Genomic DNA, 20,942 nt, shown 5'->3' on the forward strand with positions numbered 1-20,942 from the left:
CAATTTGAAGAGGCCCCGGGGAGACTTACGACTCCCCAAGACCCAAGAACTTGTTCAAAAGGGATTATTTTCTTTTATTTAGTTTCAAATTACCACCAAATTCACCCCTCAATAATCACTAATGAATCAGTTGATATCATCTATATATATACAGTATGTTTAAGCCCCCCCGGACTTAGAAAATTAAGCATGTACAGTATATCCATTAAGTCTTCCTCCTGGAGAGGTCCCTAACCCTACTGGAACCCCTTCAGGAAGGATGAATCCTATCAACCCCCCAAAACTGCAGTCCAGAGGAGTCTCTCCCATGCACTTCTCTGAAATGCAAAGAAACACTGTGATGTTTAAAACCTTTCACAATGTTCTGCACATATTCGGCAATAAGCTTTCTCAAGGGGTGTTTAGTAGAGTCCACATACTGTAGGCTGCACAGACATTGCAGAGCAAAGACAACATGCATCGTATTACAGGTAATGAACTCAGAAATGTGATATTTCTTATTATCCATGTGGGACACAAAATGATCACACTTTCTCTTATTCCCTCTTCTTACATGGTTTGCATTTCCGATATGCCAAAAAAACTTTCTTTCTGGATAAAGGAATTATCTCACTGGGGGATCTAAAATGTGTTTGACTACACGATCCTCAAATTTGGGGTCCTTCTGTATATGAACAGAGGTACTTCTGGTAACAAAGGCCTGGTAACACATGTCTTTGAAAAATAGATGAATCTTCCCTGTATTGGGATTGAAAATTAGAAATTAATCCCCACTACTGCTCATTGTTATCCTCCTGACTAACCTTATCCTGCAAACAGGCTTCTCTAGGTATCACCCACACTTCCTGTATCGTTTTTATGGCTTTCAGGTAATGTATACATGATAGGAGTTTGACAGGAACTGTGTATCAATGGATTTCTTTCCTTTTTTCTAAGTACTCTCAATCTATATCTAATCCTCCTTAAACCTCAAAATGGGATCCCTTTGTAAATTTACGGTAAATGTTTTGATCCAATAGCATTTCTATCATTTGGGGTGGTAAAACTCTTTATCCAAAAGCCCCCCATTTGTGGAGAGTATAAGTACATCATTCCTTTTCTCAATTTTCTAAATCTCTTTCTAATATATGTAGGATTTACTCCCTTCTTCCCTTCTTTGGTACAATCTGTTCAAGAGCCTTCAAAACTAAACTCTTGAAAACCTTACATGATGATAATTTGAAAAATTTTTAAAGGTGGATCTATTTTCAGACTACTATTAACCCCTATCTCAGCCGGAACCTCTCTAATTCTAGAGCTCTCTGGGTTACTCAAAAAATAAGATTTCATATTTATCTTATATGCTTCTGGGTAACAATATACACATCAAATTTAGTAATGGGCTTTCTTGGGGAGCATTTCAAACCTAAATTTAAGATATTTGTTTCCTTTTGTGTTAGAGTGACTTTACTCAAATTAAATATAATCTAACACAAAAGGAAGTCAATCAGGAAATACTCATCAGGTCAAGAAATGTGAAGGTTAAAGCAGTAGCATTTAACATAGGAATGAAAGATCAGTTTTCTATAGATGGTTACAGTTTGAAAAGAACTCATGAACATTAAGAGAGTTGCAATAGGAAGGAGATGGCTTTGCTGGAAGGCATAAAGGAATTTAAAAGGAAGATTCATGTGGGAAGATTTATGTAGTAGGATGTCTTAAAAAGGACAATACACACGGGTGGGCTGCATGGCAGCTGCTGTGGGCGATGACTTGGTAGATCTTGTATCATTCCTGAATTAGTTATTTTCACCTCCAGGCTCCAAGGGCTATATACCTTAGTGAGGATAAGGAAGCAAAGATGACTGATACTTGATATCCATGGTTTGTAGTGATATGTGCTGTGTGCATCATATTGAATGTGCTGCTACTGGTCTGAAGTGCTGAACTAGGAATCAGTTTGCTCTGAATGAAGATCCTAATTGCAGAAGCACAACTATAATGAAAATAACAGCTGTATAGATGTACTCTTTGAATATGTGAAATATACTTTATAGAAGGCATTCAACTTTTGTATGCATTTCCTCACATTATGTCTCTCCTGTAACATGTGCAAAAATAATGTCTATATTTTTCCAATTCACTCAAAAGATACTATTCACCCCAGGCCTTGCAGCTGTTTAAGTATGATGTTGGGGTTGGGTGATACATTACAGCTATAAATACTTTTTTTTTTTAACTATATGGATAGAGCAGTTGCAACAAACTCTCATCTTCGGGGTCAGTGTTGATTTTATTTTTGATAAAGCTTAATTCACCCTCTAATTGCACAAAGCAGTATAGTTCTCAATGTTTATTTTATTTAGAAAAAATGCATATGCAGATGTTATGTGAGCCAATAAGTAGATCAAGAGATATAGGCAGCTGAATTATATGCTAATGTGGACTTTTCAAGCTGATCTCGGCTCAAAACCCTGCTGTCTTTTGGTCCTACACTGGTCAGCACAGTTGTCCATTAGGCTAACTGATTGGTCTGGGAGGTAGAATAGTGGGATCAAGCTTAATTTTTATGGGAATGGTTCAAAATGGCTTATACTTTCAGTTGCCTATACCTGCCTACACCTCTGAATCCACTAATTATTTTGGAATGCTGTTTTCCCTAAAGTGACCTACCAATGGGTTCAGACTATTCCGGTGTATGTTGGACTGCACAGTCATATTTAGACACACTGCACAACTACTGTAACAGAAAAAGAAAGGCGAGACAGTGAAAAAAGACAATGAATGCATCCCTAGTCATGCTTATCAGTTTAAATACATTTAGTAAAACATAAGTGATTGCACTAAACGCATTTATTTTGTTTTAAATATGATTCACACCTATAGCAGTTTGATGGGCGAGTGGGACTTTAGCCATTCCAAGTGGACGTCATATGACATCATCCTGGAATGAGTCTCATGCAATCTGTCACCGGCCACCACTCAATGACTGATCAGTGTATCTGGTACCATGTGATTGCTGTGCGGCTCTTTGGGTCTGGTATGGATTTTAACAGGAACCGCACGCCAAAATTAAACAAGAAATGGCATGGAGTCCCCCCTCCCAAAATCTATACCAGACCCTTATCTGAGCATGCCTGGCAGGTCAGGAAAGGGGGGGATGAGCGACCCCCCCTGAGCCATACCAGGCCACATGCCCTCAATATGGGGGGTGCTTCCCCAGAACCCTGGACTGTGGTTGTGGGGATCTGCAGGTGGGGGGGGCTTATTGGAATATGGAAACCCCCTTTACATAATACCCTACCTATTCACCAAAAAAAGTGTAAAAGTGAATAAAGACAATACAAAAGTTTTTGACAATTACTTTATTAAAAAATAAAAAAAAATGTCCTCCATCAAGATTCATCGTCGGTCACGACACAGCCGCCACTGCATGGTGGCAACCCCCCTTGTGATGTCACCAACTGGTGCATGCTGGGTCTGAGACGTCACAAGGTTGTGGTGTTATTTAGAGACCTCGCCGGGTGGCCCTGCGCCATAGCTATTTAAGAAATGTCACATGGCGGGGCAGCCAAACCGCGGGAGGGTTCGTGGCAAGTGGAGCTTTTTTTTTCGGGTTCTACATCGGGGGACAGTTTTTTTATTTTTTAATAAAGGAATTGTCAAAAACGTTTGTACTGTCCTTTTTCACTTTTACACTTTTTTGGGTGAATGGGTAGGGGTACTCATTCAGATAAGGAGGGCTGGGATCTGGGGGCCCATTGTTAAAGGGGGCTTCCAGATTCTGATAAGCTCTTCACCCGCAGACCCCCACAGCCAAAGCCCAGGGTTGTGGGGAAGAGGCCCTTGTCCCCATCAACATAGGGACAAGGTGCTTTGGGGTGGGCCATGTTGAGGGCATGTGGCCTTGTATGGTTCAGGAGGGGGGGCTGCTTGCTCGTCCCCCCTTTCATGACCTGTTGCGCTGCATGCTTGGATTAGGGTCTGGCATAGATTTTGGGGGCGACCTACGTAGTTTTTTTTTTAATTTTGGCATGGGGTTCCCCTAAAATCCATACCAGACCTGAAGGGCCTGGTATGCATTTAGGAGGGACCCCACGCTATTTTTTTTGTCATAATTTTTCATTTCCAGCATGTTTTTTTAAACATTCATCTGTCAGCGGGGAAACCTGCTGACAGCTAATGAGTCAACCGTTGTTAAGGACGTGGCAGCCTGCTCCCTGGCCCGCTCCTTAGCAACCAGGTCAATGCGGTACATTACCACATGAAAAAATTTGGTAATTACCGCTCAATTGAACAAATACCGCATTCGTTATTTAACGCAAAATTCTTGGTGAATTGTACTTTCAAAACTGATTTGAACTGATAAAACAGCATTTTATGGGCTGTTATTTAACTCTTAGTGAATTGACCCTAAAGTTGGGTTATAAGCCAGAGTCAGCAACAGAGAACACAGAAGCAGGTACAGGATAAGGTCACAGGCAGTAGAAGCTGTCTACTCAGCAATGTTTTTGAGCCTTGCAGAGCTTTAAATAGGCCACTGGGTTCCAAAATCAGTTCACATGTGCATGCTCACCCATGTGCATGTAAACAGGCAGATGTGCACATAGTCCTGATTTTGTGCCGATGAAGACCTTTTGACTTTATCTTAGACAAAGGGAAAATTCGCCCAAACAGTATATTGGCTCCTGGTAGGAGTTCAATAGGGGAACTGAATGACGGATGGGGCTGTAAAGTATAAACCTTCTTCTTGGCAAACACACATGGGAAGTCATGGTAAGGAACTGTAATGAACTGAGCGTGTATCAACATGGAGTCCTAACAGCAGAGTTGTGAGTTGACAACAGAATTTCTGACAGTAGGCTGATGAAAATTTTACTTTTCCTATGCTCCAGTCTATATGAGGATTTTGTTTTTGAATCCAAGGAACTTCAAGGATATGTCCAACTGGAGAATCTCTTGATTCTCTTGATGTCATTAATAGAGATGGGAAGTAGATTAAAGGGTTACAGGCCCAGACTTGAGTCCAGTTCCATCTGCTAAATCTGCTGTTAGTCTTTGTTTCTTTGTTTTAGAAAGAATGCGTGTCTTGGCAAGGTTAATGTCGATAAAACAGCTGCAGGAACAAAAATCAACGATGGTCTGGACCGGGATAGTCTTTTTGGGTATCTGTAAAGAAACAGGTAAGGGGCGTGGCCAAAAGCAGCATGTGAGCAGACGTGTGCCATGGAGCTCCTGCACTTGATCTTGAATTGATCCTGCTCCCGGCTGGAAGTCCAATTGGAATCGCCACCAGAGCCTGCTGGAACCATCCCTGATCCTCCTGGTTTCCCTGGCTACTCGATCCGGCGGCATTGGTGACCTGCAAGTGGCAGGAGGAAGGAGGGCAGCCGGACCTCCAACATGGCGGCCCAGTCGCACCAAACACGTGGAGGGGAGAAGTTGCAGACAGTGAGTAAGCCTCCCAAAAAGCCCAATTCAGATGGGAAAGAGCCCCTACGAGATATGCTCTATTATGCTCAGAAGCTAACTGGGGGGACAGGGCGGGCTTCATAAATGGACTTAGAGGCAATCCCTGCCATCTTTCTTAATGAGGATGAGGGAGAGCCATCCACACAGGGACCCACAGTAGCCACTACACCTCAGCTTACTGATGCAGAGGAAGATGTGGAAGATGATGAGGCTGATCAACCCACTTTAGCTGATATTCTCAGAGGTATTCATAAATGCACAGCCTCCGTGGATACCCTGAAAAAGAACTTCTTACAAAAGATCCAGGAGCGTACCACAGCAGTGGAAGGCCGCGTTAGTGACGCTGAGAATAAATTAACCCTGCTGTTCAGGGATGCACATTCAACCATGCGGCTTGCAGAAGTGAATGATCTAAAGAATGAGGACATTAAAAACCATTTAAGATGAAATAATGTCCAGATTGTGGGGCCCCATGGGAGGCTGCTGGGCAGGGATCCCACAGAATTCATTGAGCGGTGGCTAGTGGAGGCCTTTACACCTTTATACTTCGTAGAGCGGGCGCATAAAGTGCCTCCTAGGCCCTTGCCACCTGGGCACCCACCGCACACCTTCCTTGCCAGATTACTTAACTACAAGGATAAAGAAATTATTCTATCCCTAGCCAGGGAGAGACAGAATGTTGTGCACAATGGAGTCTGCATCTCCTTCTATCCAGATTACTCAGCAAAGGTTCAATGGCGCAGGGCCCAGTTTACAGATGTTAAAAAACAGCTACAGCACCTACATGCAATGTATGCTATTCTTTTCCCTGCCAAACTCTGGGTGTCGGTCGGGGGGTCAAGCCCACTTTTTTGAACATGCGGCGGAGGCCTCCAGATGGTTGGATGTCAGCGAACACCTTTTCTAGCAAGCAGGTCATGCGGAGGCGGAGGGAGACTGATTCTGCAGGTCTACTGCAGGAGAATCTGAGCCTTTCTTCTTTCTAGCTCCCTATTGAGATCCTACATATTCAGCTGGGAGACACAGAAACCCTACACAATTGGAAAGCGATGGGTTTTGCTCCTACTTCATTTCTCCAAGAGTTAATTATTACATACTAGTACATTTGATTATATTCAAAAGTTTCCAGTGGATTGCAAATTGGGGTATGGACAGTAACCCCCTGCAATACTGCTTGTTCGTGTTAACTGTTCTACATGTTTCTTCCTACTAGTTGGAATACTAAGCCAAGGTATCATATTACATGGAAGATCCAACCTGTTGGCGGAGACTGCTTTTGTTTTATCTTTTATTTTCCTACTAATAACCAGCATTTTTTCCAGAAGTCTGTGAGAGTACGGTTGAGAAGTTCCCTGGTCCAGCTTGGCGGGAGTCACAATCTGCGCCAGCATTCAGAGCGCTTGGTCGGAGAGGAGGCCTGGTCCATACGGGGTGCCCCTGCATCCACTGTGGGTAAACTGGCAGGGATCTGCCTGGGATATGTGGGCCACATGTGTGATCATGGCATGTTTTTCTGCTATAAAATTCACTGATAATGATGTCTACGGTCCCCATTGTTTCGTAGCACATTAGAGGCATTCAAAATCCACTCAAATGCACTATGGTCTTTACTTCCCTTAAGAAATTTTTAACTGCAATATGTGCCCTGCAGGAGACTCATTTGGAACCTGATACTTTAACTTCTGTGAATTTCTCTTGGGTAGAATGGGCATACCACTCCACTCACACCTCCTATTCCAGGGGAGTGAGTGTTCTGGTGCACAGGTCTTTAGTTTTCCAACTATTTGACAAATTGATAGACACTGAAGGTCGATATGTAATTTTGCTTTGCAGAATATGTCAATTGAAATGTATAATTGCTTCTATGTATATATCATTGCCTTTCACATCAGCTATTCTAATGCCGTGTACACACGATCAGAACTTCCCACAGAAAATGTTCGATGTGAGCTAGTAGTCGGAAAGTTCGACCGTGTGTATGCTCCATCGAACATTTGCTGTCGGAATTTCCGCACATAAATGTTTGAGAGCAGGCTCTCAAATTTTCCGACAACAAAACTTGTCGTCGGAAAGTCGGATCGGTACACAAGTCCGTCTTACAAAAGTTCACGCATGCTCTGAATCAAGCAGAAGGAGCTGCACTGGCTATTGAACTTTCTTTTTCTCGGCTCTTCGTACGTGTTGTACGTCACCGTTTTCTTGACGTTCGGAATTTCCGACAACATTTGTGTGACCGTGTGTATGCAAGACAGGTTTGAGCCAACATCCTTCAGACAAAAAATCCACGGTTTTGTTGTTGGAAAATCTGATCATGTGTACAGGGCATGTACAGGGTGTACAGGGCATAAGAGTACTTCTGACGTACCAATTGGGCAAATGGAATAACCCCCTGATCTTAATTGGTGACCTCAATTGCTATCTCAACCCAAAGTTAGATAAACACCCCCTTTGGCTTTTCTAAAACACACATTTCTCTTTCCAGAATTGACTTGTGTCTCTGTACTTCATCAATAGTCCCCCTCCTAGAGGATATACAATACGGTGTGCGGGACATATCAAATCACTCACCGGTACTTGTCTTCTTGAATGCCAAACCTATCACTTCACTCCTGTGAGCACCATGGAAGCTAAATGCATCTGACTGTTGTTTGGGTCACTTTCAAAGCATTTTTGAGGGGTAATTTTATAGGGGAGGTTACAGCTGTAAAGAATGCCACGTGAGTCCAGGGGGAAAAGGCTGCACGGTTGGTACACAGATTGGAATCGGTGTTCATTGCTGACCCTTCAGACGCCCACAAGGAGGCCTGGCTGGCAGCTCAGGAAGCGTTAGACCGCATCACTTCATCTGGGGAGGATTGAGAGTGTTTCTTCACTAAATGAGCTTTTTATGAAGAAGAGGAGCAGACGGGACGCCTATTGGCTAAGATTGTACAGTCTCAGCAAACTTTACCAACCATTGGAGCATTGCGTACCAAATTGGGGAAAATTGTTAATACTCCAGATCTCATTATGCAGGAACTGGTAGAGTTCTACTCGGGTCTTAATGGCTCCCAGAGGGGCTACTCACTTAAAGCTCTACAGGAATTTCTGGGGGGGATAGTGTTGCCCAGTCTATCGGATTCCCATAGACAGATATTAGATGCCTCCATAACATTGGAGAAGCTGCAGAAGGCCATTAGTTGCTTCCCCGGGGGGGGTGATGGTCTCCCTATGGAGGTTTACAAGCAATATGGGGGGGTGATTCTGCCGCACCTACTTAAAGTGCTCAATTGTGCAAGGAGTGGATCCCTACCAGATTCTATGGCTTGGGCCAACATTGTCCTCTTACTAAAGCCAGGGAAAGACCCTTTAGATCTGGGTTCCTTTAGCCCTTTATCTCTATTGCAGAGTGACATCAAAATCCTAGCCAAGGTGCTGGCTTTGCGATTGAACAAGGCTATTTCCACTTTTATTCATACTGACCAGGCCGGCTTTATGCCGCAGAAATCCACAGCAATTACCTAACTTGCACAGACTATATCTTAACATACAGTCCCCAGCAGACAACAGTGGAGATAGGACTTTGCTGTCACTAGTAAGTAATACCCATAAGGCATTCGACAGTATAGAATGGCAGTACCTATGGGCAACGATAGCCAAGTTTGGTTTTGGTGACACCTTTCTGTCAAGGGTTCATTTGTTATATGATTCCCCGGTAGCAAGGATCGGAGAGGCAAGGTGGATCTCACAGTCCTTCCCTTTGTATAGGGGCACCCGACAAAGGTGTCCTCTGTCCCCTCTCCTTTTTGCTATTGCCATTGAACCATTGGCAGCTATGATCCGCTCAAACTCCAGTATGTGTGGATTCCAATATGTTAGGTTACAGAGAAAATCATAGGTATGAATTATTCCTGCGCTACCGTAATGGAGAAAGAACGTGAAATCCCAGAATGTATGGACAGCTGCATGCACCAAAAATCGGGAACAGACAGAACCCAAACAGAAAATTTAAAACAGGGGGAGGGGGTGCTGCGCTAACCAGAGATGCTATTCAGAATGATATGTGTGGAGGACTCCTATAAAAGTGGTCCAGCTTGTAAGAGGAATGTAAATATCAAAATGTCGATCATAAATCCTGCCGCTATTCCCATTACAAATATCCATACCTGCAAACTAAAGCAAATTGTGCAATAAACAAATCCTGTGCAGATAGATAATACATATAAGCCAATAAAACTTGGGATGAATAATCAAACATAAGCTAAAACAATTGCAATCAACAATCTAATAATAAACGTATTCAAATGAAGCATGCAAAAAACGCATGGAAAGTGCACAGTGCTAAGTGACCTTAAAACACTCAGTACCAACAGTAGTGATCCTCTGTAAAATATATGACAATTACATGCAACTGTGTGCATAAGTGAAAAAAACAAAATAAATATAAAAGTGAAAATGTCCACAGTAACAGGTGATAATGTCCTTTAAGGTGCAGTAAGAAGGGTTCAATGTGCTCAAAACAATAAAGGTGAGGTGCCAGGAAAATATATTCTAAATCTGTGTCCGCTTCGTGTATATATCACACTCAAGTAAGCAGTGGCCCCTTACCTAGCGGTGCTAGGTCAACCGCAAAGATCAACTGCAGGAGGTTGTGGTCTTTCACTTGGGGTCCTAGACTGCGCGGGTTCTGTCCCTGCTCCCCCGCCTGGTGGTACTTGGTGAACCGCAAACCTATACAGGTAGCTGTGGTCTTTAATTATGGTCCTAGACCAGCGTGGGTCCTATCTCCGCCTCCGTCCCTCAAATATGGGTATACCAATAATAAAGGACAAGGGGGTACCGCATAGTGTAGTAGGTTAGAGGATAAACTTTATTGCAAACAGATACAGGTACTCACATAGAAAGATATCAGACCGATGCTAAACTCCCACAAGCGGCGAGCTCGTTAGCCTCAGTTAGTATGAAGTGCCCATTCCGTCCCTACGCGTGACATCACCTAATCACGTGAATTCATCAGGGGATGAAAGAAAAGGCACTTTGCTGTCTTAAATAGTCTCAATCATTGTATCTAATGGGCGGCCATTTTCTTGTAGCCGCGCCCGCCATTGGCTGGAAGACCATGTGCGCGGTGTTACCCTGAAAAATCTATATTTAAGATTTTTCATATCTCATAGATATGAGGTGGGTTAAATAAGAGTTCTTTTTGACGAAGAGTGAAAGCTTAAAATATAACAACATTTATTAGGAAGCAGTTGGAAGTCTAGCTAATACACAATCATCTGTCTATCGCCTTACACCAAGGAAGAAAATATTAGGTTGAAATAAAGTATTTACATTAAGGAATACAGGGTATATTCCTCAATACAGTAATCTACACACATATTTAGTTACAAGTAAAAGGGCATTCCTTTCCCATAATTACCCATCCTTACCAAAGCTCCTTTCAGCTTGCTGGTCATCAGAGAGAGAGACCCTAGCTCCCCCTTGCCTCTGAGTATATCAAACCAAGCTGATGTCTCATTGGTTGGCCTAGCTTGGATCATGATTGGAGGGCTTACTCCATAAGTCGGCCCCCTTTCATGCAAATCCTTGTGACTATGTTGGCCAAGTGTGTCAATTGTATTTCCCCAGGAAGTTAGGTCCATTGCATATCCCAGCATGGCACTCTTTCAAAGGAGTAGGTGTAGAACAATGGAATTGGCTCTCCCTTGTTTGCATATACAAGCCTTGGGCCTTGGGCCTTTGCTCTTAACAAAAACTTAAATGAAACCCTTTTTGAAATATATTCATTATTACCATATTTTACAGTTATTAATGGAGATTTCACACAAACTTATAAGGCAACAGATGGCCCCTTGTGGCCAGTTGAGAATATGAGACTCGGCCACACCTAGAATAATGGTTTATGTGCAATCTCCTTTAATATTTGGCACTTTCGGCTTTACCCTCTGAAATGAAATAAAACTCTTTGAGAAGAAAAAAAAACTTTTAAACTCTCCATCTCTACAGTTCACACTTCTGGATCCCAGTATTGGTAGTCATCACTTGTTCTGGATGTCATAAGTCCAAAATAGAAATCATGAGAAACAGCACCAAAACAATAAGGAAAAAAAAAAACAAAAAAAAAACAACAACATGAGGATCCTTGTTCTCAACAGTCCAATAATAACAATAGTCCGATAATAGCAGTACGAAAGTCCATAAGGCGAATCTGGTCCTGTTGCCCTTGCTTCTGGGACGGCCTTCACTGGTGATTCCAATTGGATACAGCATACAATAATAGCCTGGGGACCAGCTTTTCCTGGCTTTCTAAGATTATACTTTATTAATGTGGACAAAGGTAGAGAAAGAAAAACACAAGTACATTTAAAACATATGCATTCAACTGAATGCTTGTCTGGTAAGTCTGAGCCGTAAGGACCTTTGATTATAATTGTCATAGATATACTGCGACATACTAATGAGACCCCTTTGCCAGTGACATGTGTAACAATTTGAATGGTTACGCCCTTCAGCCAGGTGTCTGATTTTCATCCCCCCATCTTTCTTCCTCCATTGTCATATGCCTGCAAGTACCTCTGCCCCACCTTCTGTGGAATACCACGTTGCGTGTGCGTGTATGACCCTTCACGTGTTCCGGGGAGTTTAGTTGCCATCGCAACTCACCACTAACTCCTTTTACTGGAACTGTGTTCCATTCAACCTTGGCTGGTGCCAAACCTTTGGCTACCATGTGTAGCTACTGTATGAGTCCTGTCTTTAGCAGGCTACGGAAGAGGTCATCACCTTAAGAGTTTTCCGTGCAGATTAGGCAGTGTTGCCTACGCAGACAAAAATAACTTGATTTCAGAATACGGATAAGTGTGATGTCATCAGTCACTAGTGGCTTCAGGAACAATCAAACTAAATTACTCTTAAGTACAATTGTACTATACTCCCTGCTATTTGCCAATCACTATGAGTCTCACCAGTCCCAGTATATCTATATGATATTCACGCAATGCTCTTTGAACTTGATTATGGCACAAAAAGAAAACTGACCAAAAAAAAAATTGATCCATGACCACATATGATGACTGCCCAATATTAGAACTGTAGAGAGGGTTGTATGTCACATATACAAAGAAAATAGTCACATGACTGTTGCTAACACCCAGTTGTTACTGTCATATTTGGTAATAGCTACAATCACATACATTTATATAACAATTATCCAATGTCGAAAGAGAGAAGAAAAACTTTGGAACTTGGTCCATCCCCAAAATGCTATAGGGAAGCTTTAATATTCTATATCAACATTTCTAACCATTTTAAATGTTCTCCATTTAATGTTCCCCCTACTCCCCTCTTTTTTTCTTTTCTTTATTTTATTCATTTATTTCACCCTGGTGACACCAAACTCAAGAATCACAATAAAAAAAAAAAAATAAATAAATAAATAAATAAATAAATAAATAAATAAAAATAAAGGTACTATAGGAAAGAAAGAAAAATAGTAAACATTAAAAAAAAAGAATTAATAAAAAAAATTAAAAATCTTTCTTCCCCCCTTTGTTTTTTTTTTGTAAACAAAAAAAAAAATTACCGTTAAGAGAAAAAAAAAAAGAATAAAAATGAGAGAAAAAAAATGTAACAAATTAAAAAAAAATTGAATCTGTATTCTGTCAAAAAAAAACATTGAAACTGCCTTCAAACATTGTAGCTATTCAAAAGGCAACCCCCTCTGTCGGTGGTGATTAACATATTAATTGACTCTCAGTGCAAATCTATTTGCAATTCAATCAGGCCACAAGAACTTGTATTACAGAGAGCAGGATCTCTGTTTAAAAAAAAAGTTTAAATGTTTTTCTTTTTAGAATTTAGTTGGGCCTGACTGCAATTAATTGGATTCAAGGCTTCTCCTTAAAACAAAAAAAAAATAAAAATTATGTTTCAAGGTCCTCTGTGTTTCAAAGTACTTTGTCCAGTCTGGGTCCAATCATTTGTCCTTGTCTGTGTATGTCTCCTAAAATACAAAACTCAAAAATTAATAACACCTCACTGTACCTCTCTGAGAGGTTCATAATGGACTAAACTAGTAGTGGATGATTGGAACAGACTTTCAGCTGAGATAATGCGTCCATCCACAGTAAGTACAGTCGAAAATGTACAGACACACCCACATATCTGTACTCTGACAAACAAAAAGTTATAGGAAAACCTGGTGTGTTTGTAAGAACTTAAAGTTTAAGAAGACAACCTGTAGACATAAAACCTTTACACATATTAACAGCACATGCGTCAATTTGGAAGGAAAAACAAAACACCAGACCTACTGAATCCATAAGATGCCACAAAGGTGCAAAGCAATGCATTGTTATGTATTTTCCATGTATCAGAGTGAATGAAACTTCACTCTAAGCCACAGGAAAGGAAAAATTATCAAAACAAAATCCCTACAGTTTCTCAGAGTTATAGGGATCGAGATCTCTTATCTGTGCACAGGTTATTTATTCGCGAATACATATAAACTTGTAAAAAAAAAAGTATTAATTTAAACTGGTACCAGTATTGAGCTCATTACAAACGAGAAAAATTAATAAAATAATCATAAACAGTACAAAGCATGCGCATTAGTGTGATCACACTTATTGATGGCCATAAAAACAATGTACACCCCTACAAAAAAAAAATCTTTCTTTACATATGGACAGTTCATACCCATGCATTCCATCACTCAGACACACACATTCATTTAGATTGAACCCATACATTGTGGATAGAGCTTTGTTAATTACAAATGAAAAGCTAGGAGTTTCAGGCCTCTGGGAGAATACAAAGGAAAGAAGAGAGAGAAAGAACACAATGGACTGTTACACCTTACCTTTGTTAGGCGCGTATTTTACGCATATGTACAGCAACCTACAATACAGCTGCTTTATATGTACATTTATTTTCAGGAACTCACTTAACCTGAAAAAAACTTGTAGACAACAGTTATTAACTCTATCCCCCTCTTTTTTTTCTCTTTAACTTTATTTAAAGCAAACAATACATCATTCATACGTGTATATTGGTAAATGGTCCATAACATTCCTGTCTGGATATAGTGACACTTAAATGCCATAGAACTCTATAACATAACTTATATATTGTATTGCCACCCCGGCTTTAGTGTAGTGGTTTGTCTCTCGATGGACAAATTACTCCCTCCATTTTTCCAATTCAAGGAGTCAATAACATTTCTTTTAAAGGATTGGAATTCTTTCACAAACTCATCCCGTTCCTGTTTAATTTGCCTAATCTCCTGCTGTAAAGCCTCATTTTCGGCTTTAATATTTGAGGAAGGGATGTATGATTTTGCATTTTCATATTTCCTAGGCCCTTCACCCCAGCGCGGTGAGTATACTTCCACATCACGCCTCTTGGTTGTATATTGCTTGTGTTTAAATAACTTTTTCCCAGAAGACAAACAAAACTGCGAAATATGCCCCCATAACCCACACGTGTAGCACTTTACCTTTTGTAAAGTATTGAAGCATCTCTTAACAACTGGTGTGGTTTTAGGCTGAGAATATTCCATGGCTCCAACTTGATTAACCACTTTTCCTGTCTTCCTAGGAGGTCTAGGGGTATTTACAAAAGAGCTCTCACCTTTTAATGAGTTGTTGAAATTAACAACTTCTCCAGGAGGAGATAACTTCCTGTTGTCTCTAGAAATACTCAACCTGGTTGCATTACAATCTATGGTATGTGTAGATTGCACACGCTGCCCTGGGCTGGAAGATGCCTTAACCTGGCCACTAGGCCTTCGCCCATCTAAGAGCTCACAGCTCTGTTGTACATTGGTTGTGTGTGGAATGTGTTCATTAGTTTTAATTTTGTGAGTGAAAGCAGCCACACTTTTGAGGGTTTTTACTGGTTGAATTGGATATACCTCTGAAATCCCCTCATTTCCTTTACCATCAAACCCCAAACGTGTTTGATTTCCTTCAGGTGAGGAGAGGGTCTGGATCCTACCCATGATGGGGAACTTGTCTTGCTCCTCCTTTGTGGATAGCTGGCCCCCATTGTTTAGTGGGTCTGTGACCATGGTGCATTCTCGATTTTCCTGTGGCTCCGCGATTTCTCCCATCGCCACAGGAAAAGTAGAATTAGGACCCATATCTTCACCTCCCCAGTACTTTTCATATTCCTCTGTGTCCCCTATTTTATAGGCACAAGTAGGTGCCGTAGCATTAGCATGTTCACATCTGCTAGCCCCAGCCACCTGTCCTTTGAGAATTGAAATTGTTTGTAGCAACTGTGACTCTGTTTGTGTGCACTGTGTGTGATCTATAAATTTTCCTTTCTTAGTTTCATGTAACTGATTTTGGATCACTTTATATGCAGTAATTATGTGGTCCAGTTCAGTCTCCACTTTGGTTAGCCTGTTTTTATATTGTACCACTTCTTTTTGAGCCAATTTGTACTTTTTAACATTTTCCTCCTGTGAGGCATTAACCATTTGATTAAGGGTAGTTAAGGTTTGTACTTGGTTATGTAAAGCTGTATTCTCCTTTTCCCTCTTAGAAATTGTACTATTTTTATTATAGACTATATCTTCTAATTGCTGTATTTTAGCATTCATAGCCATGCAAGCCGAATACATGCCTGCTACAGCTAAACTTTTGAGCTTTTTATCCTTTTTGGTTGTTTTAAATTGTTCTTCAAATAACTCTTGGACATAGTCCCAAGGCGAACCTTGTAATCTAGCATCACATGCAAATTCATTGCTCTTATATTTAAGAGTATAACTTGCTACAAACTTTTCTAGAGAGGACATGGCTGCCATTATCAACAAATAATATGCACAATTTGTAAGCTAGATTAAGTTAAATGTTCCCCTGTACTATACAGTCACTATAGAAGGAGGGAAAAAACAATAAACAGAAACTCCAATAGAATAAAAATTCTGAAAATACAGTAAAGTGTAGAAAATAAAAGATATTTTCAGCTCTCAATAACACAATCTTTCAGCTTAGTGGAGACACACTCACTAGCCTGTAGCCTACACACAATAGACTGTAGTTTACCTTGTCTGGGCCTACACCCACAAAACAATAGACCCGGGGGATAAAGGTAACAATAGTAAAGCCACCAGGATCAAATAGGGTGGGTAGCCCTCTAGGTTTACAATAGAAAGGTAAACACAGCCGTGTTTACACCAATGTTAAACCAAATTCAGTTTAAAAAAAAAAAAAATCTACCACAAACTCAGATTATCAAATAATTTTGGATAGGGTTTATCCTTAACAAAAAAAATTTCAAGGTATAATACAGTATGCTAGAGGCACCTTATACCCTATAATAATAATCTTTATCAAATATTAGCTTTAGTAACAAGACGTCCACCGTTTTGTACTTTAACTCACGCCAATGAAAATATTACTGCTTGTAAATTCTCACAGCTAAAAAAAACAAACAAATAAACCAAACTACTCTCTTGTAGCTCATTTCCAATGTCCTTCACACAATACTATGCCTTTAGTGGACACACCATTTAAATTAAAAACAAAAATCTGTTGATCCTTTTCAACAAAACTAAGACCACCCTCAATCGGTGTCTTTCCAATGAAACACATGTACTCACCATGCAGCACACTCAAACCCTGGTTAGATAGAGAGCAATGAAGCTTGGTGAGCCCAAAAGAAACAAAAACAAAACAAAAAAAGAATTTTTCCCGCTCTGTACTTCCTCCCCATTACATTTAATCCGGATTATAATGGTACATCCAAAGTACTTTTTTCAAGTATAATTACGGGATATTAAGCAAAACAAAATATGTGGTGTATCCTCCCTCCTTTTTAGAGTTCATCTAATACCCACTAATAAAACAACCAATTACCTATATTTTTCCCTAGATAAAATTGTTCTGACCTCCAATTTCCGGGAAAAACTGACTCAGTTTAAATTCCCCCCCAATAACCTTAATCTGCCTTACACAAATCTCGGTATTATATTAAATACTTTCAGTCTTGTAATCTACTTCAGTGGTCGCCATCTGTTACCCTGAAAAATCTATATTTAAGATTTTTCATATCTCATAGATATGAGGTGGGTTAAATAAGAGTTCTTTTTGATGAAGAGTGAAAGCTTAAAATATAACAACATTTATTAGGAAGCAGTTGGAAGTCTAGCTAATACACAATCATCTGTCTATCGCCTTACACCAAGGAAGAAAATATTAGGTTGAAATAAAGTATTTACATTAAGGAATACAGGGTATATTCCTCAATACAGTAATCTACACACATATTTAGTTACAAGTAAAAGGGCATTCCTTTCCCATAATTACCCATCCTTACCAAAGCTCCTTTCAGCTTGCTGGTCATCAGAGAGAGAGACCCTAGCTCCCCCTTGCCTCTGAGTATATCAAACCAAGCTGATGTCTCATTGGTTGGCCTAGCTTGGATCATGATTGGAGGGCTTACTCCATAAGTCGGCCCCCTTTCATGCAAATCCTTGTGACTATGTTGGCCAAGTGTGTCAATTGTATTTCCCCAGGAAGTTAGGTCCATTGCATATCCCAGCATGGCACTCTTTCAAAGGAGTAGGTGTAGAACAATGGAATTGGCTCTCCCTTGTTTGCATATACAAGCCTTGGGCCTTGGGCCTTTGCTCTTAACAAAAACTTAAATGAAACCCTTTTTGAAATATATTCATTATTACCATATTTTACAGTTATTAATGGAGATTTCACACAAACTTATAAGGCAACAGAATCTGTTACCCTGAAAAATCTATATTTAAGATTTTTCATATCTCATAGATATGAGGTGGGTTAAATAAGAGTTCTTTTTGACGAAGAGTGAAAGCTTAAAATATAACAACATTTATTAGGAAGCAGTTGGAAGTCTAGCTAATACACAATCATCTGTCTATCGCCTTACACCAAGGAAGAAAATATTAGGTTGAAATAAAGTATTTACATTAAGGAATACAGGGTATATTCCTCAATACAGTAATCTACACACATATTTAGTTACAAGTAAAAGGGCATTCCTTTCCCATAATTACCCATCCTTACCAAAGCTCCTTTCAGCTTGCTGGTCATCAGAGAGAGAGACCCTAGCTCCCCCTTGCCTCTGAGTATATCAAACCAAGCTGATGTCTCATTGGTTGGCCTAGCTTGGATCATGATTGGAGGGCTTACTCCATAAGTCGGCCCCCTTTCATGCAAATCCTTGTGACTATGTTGGCCAAGTGTGTCAATTGTATTTCCCCAGGAAGTTAGGTCCATTGCATATCCCAGCATGGCACTCTTTCAAAGGAGTAGGTGTAGAACAATGGAATTGGCTCTCCCTTGTTTGCATATACAAGCCTTGGGCCTTGGGCCTTTGCTCTTAACAAAAACTTAAATGAAACCCTTTTTGAAATATATTCATTATTACCATATTTTACAGTTATTAATGGAGATTTCACACAAACTTATAAGGCAACAGCGGCCATATTGTAGGTGGGTAAATTTCTCAGTTTCCATGTGAGCAGATTGAAGCGAGTTCTCTGCGTATCTCCGTGCCGACAGTGCACGGCCAGCGGCATCGCTGCAGAAAACGGCTAGTTTGTCAGCATATCATGTATGATATATAGAAAACTATTCTTGACAGACAGAGAATTGGGAGGAATTTTCCTGAAAAACGAATCTCTGAAAAAATAATACATAAAATGGAATCTCAAAATGTAGATCCAATATATATATATATATAAAATATATATATATACATAATAAAAATGTAGATAGTAAAACTTTAATAGATATATAAAAATCTTTAAAAATATAATAGTTAAAATTACTGGAGTAAAAATGGGACAGAATGGGCCTCTCCACTAAATCTATGTATATACCCTCATATACATGCATATTATATAGACTCGACATTCTGCAAAAGTGAACATATGTGTATCTACAGGGAGGGACAGAAAAGGGAATAACATCATTAAAAGGGGAGAATCATCTATATATAAAATCAATAGGTCAGATGCGTGAGTGGCCACTGCCCACGAAACCTCAGGATGCACACACATCTTTAATGGAAAAAACCTTTAAAATTGTATAGTTAAAAACTAAATAAAACTGGGACAGAATGGGCCTCTCCACTGATTAATGTATATACCCTCGTATACATGCATATTATATAGGCTCGACATTCTGCATGAGTGAATATATGTATAAATACAAAAAGGAATAGAGAAAGGAATAGCATGATAAAAAAAGGGGGAGAATCATATATACATAAAATCAATAAATCACATGCGTGAATGGCCACTGCCTACGAAGCCTCAGGGTGCACACACATTTGTTATGCCTATATGGCTAGATAACTATAAGTCAATTACTAACTTATTACACATTGAGCGGGTGTGTGGTAGAAAGGGATCAGAAAAATGGAGGTAACAGGATGGAAGGGAGGGGGTTATTTTGGATTCAAAATTATACCAGGTTGTCATGTATACTACTGTAGGTTTAAAAATCACTAAGGAAGCAGTTTAGGTCAAATTCGATATTCAAACCTCTCGGCGAGAATGTGTCTAATGTGAATATCCATTTGGATTCCAACTGGCTGAGGGTCCTAACCTTGTGGCCCCCCCCGCCAGTGCCTAACATATGGTTCAATTCCCCAGAATCTTAGTTGCGTGGGATCTTTATTGTGACACAGCATAAAGTGTTTGGATACACTATGCTTGTCACACCCATTCAGGATGTTATTCACATGTTCCTTGATTCTTAACCGGAGGGGTCTTTTAGTGCGGCCTATATACTGTAGGCCGCAGCTACATTCTAGGGCGTATACCGCTCCTTCCTTGTTACAGCAGATAAATTCCTTAATTTCATATGTCTCTCCCGTACTGGTTGAAGTGAAATTAAATTTCTTTTCATTGGGACGTTTTGTTCTCAAACAGGCAAAACATCTCTTGCAAGGGAAGAAGCCATTTCCAGTAAAAAATGAAAATGCTTTCTGGAAATGGCTTCTTCCTTTGCAAGAGATGTTTTGCCTGTTTGAGAACAAAATGTCCCAATGAAAAGAAATTTCATTTCACTTCAACCAGTACGGGAGAGACATATGAAATTAAGGAATTCATCTGCTGTAACACGGAAGGAGCGGTATACACCCTAGAATGTAGCTGCGGCCTACAGTATATAGGCCGCACTAAAAGACCCCTCCGGGTAAGAATCAAGGAACATGTGAATAACATCCTGAATGGGTGTGACAAGCATAGTGTATCCAAACACTTTATGCTGTGTCACAAAAAAGATCCCACGCAACTAAGATTCTGGGGAATTGAACCATATGTTAGGCACTGGCGGGGGGCCACAAGGTTAGGACCCTCAGCCAGTTGGAATCCAAATGGATATTCACATTAGACACATTCTCGCCGAGAGGTTTGAATATCGAATTTGACCTAAACTGCTTCCTTAGTGATTTTTAAACCTACAGTAGTATACATGACAACCTGGTATAATTTTGAATCCAAAATAACCCCCTCCCTT

This window comes from Aquarana catesbeiana, linkage group LG06 (assembly GCF_042186555.1).
Source record: "Aquarana catesbeiana isolate 2022-GZ linkage group LG06, ASM4218655v1, whole genome shotgun sequence".
In the NCBI taxonomy this organism is placed as follows: domain Eukaryota; kingdom Metazoa; phylum Chordata; class Amphibia; order Anura; family Ranidae; genus Aquarana; species Aquarana catesbeiana.